At 34.9% G+C, this 4690-nt stretch overlaps 1 pseudogene; it reads left to right on the forward strand.

Moving 5' to 3' along the window:
* The first annotated feature begins 2691 nt into the window (after window positions 1-2691).
* LOC125164806 (F-box only protein 8-like) lies at window positions 2692-3687 on the forward strand (annotated as a pseudogene).
* The last annotated feature ends 1003 nt before the right edge of the window (window positions 3688-4690 follow it).

A 4690-nucleotide genomic window follows, 5' to 3' on the forward strand; every position in this document is an offset into this window, starting at 1 on the left:
ACTCACAAACCATGAGATCATGACCTGAGCCGAGGTTGGTCACTCAACCGACTGAACCACCCAGGCGCCCCATGGGCTTTTTGTTTTTGTTTTTGTTTTCTCTAACAATGAGAGTGTCTTTTCTACAATATGCTATTGAAAAATCAACGTTTAAAAACTAATTTTTAAGAATAGAGTGGTAAATTGATTTTCCTAAGTCTATAATTAGAGAAATTATTCCTGGGAATTACATTTGATGAAACTGAAGTTCAGGAAAGCGTTTTGGTGTTTGGAGTGAAATGGAAGAACTGCCGCATATGAGTGAGGAGATTAGGTCTCTGGTTGTTTGGGGAGTAACAACAGAGGCTAGTGAGAAATGTGTAAAAGGGAATAGGGGTCATGAGGATTAAGCACAATAAAGGAGACACAGATGAGTCCAGCCGCCTACTGTCTTTAATAGGAAAAGTTAGTCGAGTGTTTATACTACTTTCTTTTATTAAAAACACGATGCCCTAACCTGACTCAGAGAATTTCCTATCTGCTACTAAGATGAGATTATATGTACAATAACACTCTAAAAAATAATATCTAGTCAAACACAAAGGAATGAAAGTAAAGATTCAGGAGTACAAAGAATACTAAAAATTAACATGGTGTGTGTTGATGGCCCTATAGCCCATAGAGATTTTGACCGTATATTTAGCCTTTAGAGGCTGAAGTCTAGCCTTCTAATCTACACAGGAAGACAAAAAAAAATGGCCTCAGGCTGTGTAAAATACTGCTTGAAAATCTTTTCATAGATATTCTCTATCCATTAAAAGTGAACTGCAAAAACTCTATACACAAACAAAGATGTGGCCATAAAATTTCTGTTCTGTCTACAGTCTTGAGTAAAAAGGTATAAAGGCAGCTAGGAAAAATCAAAGGCTTGGGGCCAAACAGGTCTAAACCCGGCTTTCAAATTGATAATATTCACCTAAAATTTCCCCTAGAATACTGAAATCTATATAACCTTGTCAGAAACAAGGAAACTGAAAGAATATGATGACATGTGAAAAAAAAAGGTTGATGAAAATGAAAATTAACTCATAAAACTCAATTTTAAAACATGACAAGGGAGCCTCCATGAGGGTGTTAGTAGTTGCGAGAAATGGAAATTGAAGTTAAAAGCTAAAATAGGAGAATAATCAGGATACCATTAAATATATACTATCGAAGAGCTAATTGACTTAAAACAATCGAAGAGCTAATAAAGGAAGAAAAGAACAAATGTGAAAAAATAAAATAGAACTTGTGAATAGTACGTGTACAATAATGGAACTGAAAACTCAACAGAAAGATTAAAGAGATTAGTTGGAGCTAAACAGAGAATTTGTTAACTGGGGGATGAATCTAAGGAATTAGGTTAACATGCCACACAGAAAGCTAAGCAACTACAGATAGTGACTGGCAGGAAGCACCAAGGATTTTCTGGAATGTTTGGAATCTTTGGCTTCTTAATCTGGAGGCTGGTTATAAGGACATGTTCACTTTGTGAAAATTCATTGAGTTGTACAATGAAGAGTGACCTATTTCTAGAAAGAGGTAAAAAGTGTCAGATACACATACACAAAATTTGGAATACAAATAACAACCGAAATTATAATGGGGAAAAGAAAATAGATAAATGTGTATCAGTTTTAAAGAAGTCAAAATAAAGTAAAAAGAACAAAGAAAACATGATGAGTAGATCTACAAAACAAAACAAATTGATTGAAATATGTCCAAATATAAATCTGCCTCTTTAAATACAGAGAATGTTAGGTCTGATAAAGTAACAAATTTTATTTAAAAGAATCATACCTAAAATATAATGACTAAGAAAGTTTAAAATTCAAGAAATGGGAAGGGATCAGCCAAGTATTACACATATAATAATGTTAATATGCAATTAATATACTTTTATACAGATAAAGGGAGTCATTAATGGCAAAAAATAATTTATCAGGCAGACACTGTATACTTCTACCTGAATGTCTGTGATTCAGGACTGACTAGGAAATAAAAATATTTGTATACAAAAGCATAAGAGGCTTTAACACTGTTGAAGGAATTAGTAGAAGATGAATCTCAACAAAAAAGACCTAAAGCTTAGAAGAAAAAAGGGGCATGCAAGAAGCAAAACAAAACATACAATTGAAAGCGTATGTAACATTCTCCATGTTATTAGTTAAAACTGAATTCAAAGAATAACTCACTGGAAATTATAAAATATTAATAACTGAATGGAGAGGATATCTATACTTGTGAAATGTAGCAAAAACCATAGAAATTTAAAATCTCAAGTGAATTTTTTTAAAAATTGAGAAAAATCAGAATAAATGACATAAGTGTTTATTCTACATCAAACAGTGAAATAATATCCATAATAGTGCTCCCACAACGTCTAGAAATATGCAAATAAATACGATAAAATTAAAAAAAATAATAAATTATCACTTCTAGGAAACAAAGAAAAAACAAAGAATATATATTAAAAAAAAATCCAGGTTTTTGCAAAGGCTAATAAAAGAGAAAAAAAATTCAAAAAGGACAGGTCAGCCAAGAAAGACAGGAGGCACAATTTTAAAATAATGGCAGGCCCAAAAGAAGAAATTTGCTTGCGGAGGGCAGTTTCAGCCCATTCCAGAGAGTTCCAGCCTGTCTTTCCTGAGAGCCTGACCTACAGATTCCATGCTTGCCCCCCCACCTTCCCCACCTCCAGAGTCACGTGAGCCTGTTTCTAACAGCTTGCAGATTGGTGAGGGGCTGTGGAGAGTGGTGAGACACCAGCAGCTACAGCAGGAAGGCCATAGAGAGCCCAGCTACTTCAGCAGACAGCAGAGCAGGATGGTCGTCAAACACCTGTCGTCGTAAACAAGTCCAAGGAGGCATTGATATATATCATCCTTTGAAGGCACAGGAAGCTAAAGATCAGGAAAAATTCATTAATCTGGAAATGTTGGCCCCGAGCAAAGCTTTACCCTCTTGTCCTACCCGAATGCAACGGACTTCTGCCTAGGGTCATGAGTTTGGCAGGACCTTGCAAATGATGAGTTGTGTCAATCCACTTAGGGTCACTGTTCCATGTATAGTAAGAACCCTCCCCTAGGATTTGCTTTCAGAAAATTGTATATGTGGCTGGATGAAGGTAGCCTCACCTTTAATGCAACCCAGAGGAGGGAATAAACTACTTTATGTCCAAGGGTATCCTAGATGAGTCACCAAGGGAAATAGCAAAGTTTATCTTGTGTACAAGAATACTAAAAAAGGAGACTCTATCTTGATGAAAAAGAGATGTCTTGGATGACCTTGTAATGTTGCATAATTTTAGAAATCAATTCTTGCCCAATGCACCGAGAGAATTATTTCGTCATATCAACGCCTCTGAAGAGCATGAGGAGTATCTTGAAAGTCTCATAACAAAGTTCTCGCATAGATTCTGTGCTTATAACCCCGATTTAATGTGAGAACTCGGCCTCAGTCCTGATGTTGTCTACATACTGTGCTTCTCATTGATTCTACTTTCCCTTGACCTCACTAGACCTCATGTAAAGAATAAAATGTCAAAAAGAATTTATTTGAAATATCTGTCGTGCTGCTCAACACATTAGTGAAGATTTTGTAGGGCACCTTTATGATAACATCTACCCTTTTGGCCATGTGTCTGCAGAAAAGCACAGTTTCTAGGACTTCAGCTATTAAGTTCACACTGAAACTACCCAAAGATTTATTTAGCAGGTATGAGGCTTACATCAGTGCTGGTCATGCTAGCCTCTGTATACAAATCAAATACTAGAATGTACTCCTTTTTTTCTTTTCTTGTACTATTTTCTTTTTAGGCAAGTTCCTTGAGTAACTAAAGAATTTTGCAGAGTTTTTTCTTAATTTTGCTTATCGTGTTTCGCACAAAGCAGAGCCATTGTCTCACACAGCTGTTTAACAATGTTAAACTGGCATTTTACTCTAAAAGATGGCATATTTGTGTATTAGATTTGCTTGGAAAACTATTCATTTCCATTCCATTTCTAATTATAATTATTTTATTGTAAAGATTTTGACTAAAGCCTTTCTTTTTTTCTCTAAATAGATAGATAAATAAATAAATAAATAATAAGATAATGGACACAAAAATTATAGGTGCAGTAAGATAAAAACAAAAAAAAACAATGAAAGAGAGTTTTGCTTTTAATATTAAGAACTAGAAAAAACAGACATCTATTAACAGGGGAATTGATAAATAATCTGGCGTAGCTTTCAATGGTCTACTACACGGCAGAAATTGGTGAACATATATTTATATGGATAAATGTCAAATATAAGGCTACACACAAATTCAGTTTGAAGAATACATATTGTTACCAATTGAATGATGCTTCTAAACATACAAAATAATGTCAGCTTTAAATCTTATGTCATCAGAGGATTCTACCCATTTCCCTCTTTTTTGTTGTCATCTAAAACCCTAAAATCAGTTTCCAGTGTTAGTGTCATATTTGGACTTCCACATTTGCATCACTCTCTCTAATGTCACTATTGGCTTCATTTTTGATGATTTTAACATCCACAAAGATAATCCTTGCAATTCCCTGGCATCTCAGTTTCTTGAAGTTCTCTTATCCGATGATCTTCACATTCCATCTACCACTCTGCCATAGATAAGCACTCCATCCTGAGCGGTCCAGCCATCACT

The sequence above is a fragment of the Prionailurus viverrinus genome, chromosome B1 (genome assembly GCF_022837055.1).
Source record: "Prionailurus viverrinus isolate Anna chromosome B1, UM_Priviv_1.0, whole genome shotgun sequence".
In the NCBI taxonomy this organism is placed as follows: domain Eukaryota; kingdom Metazoa; phylum Chordata; class Mammalia; order Carnivora; family Felidae; genus Prionailurus; species Prionailurus viverrinus.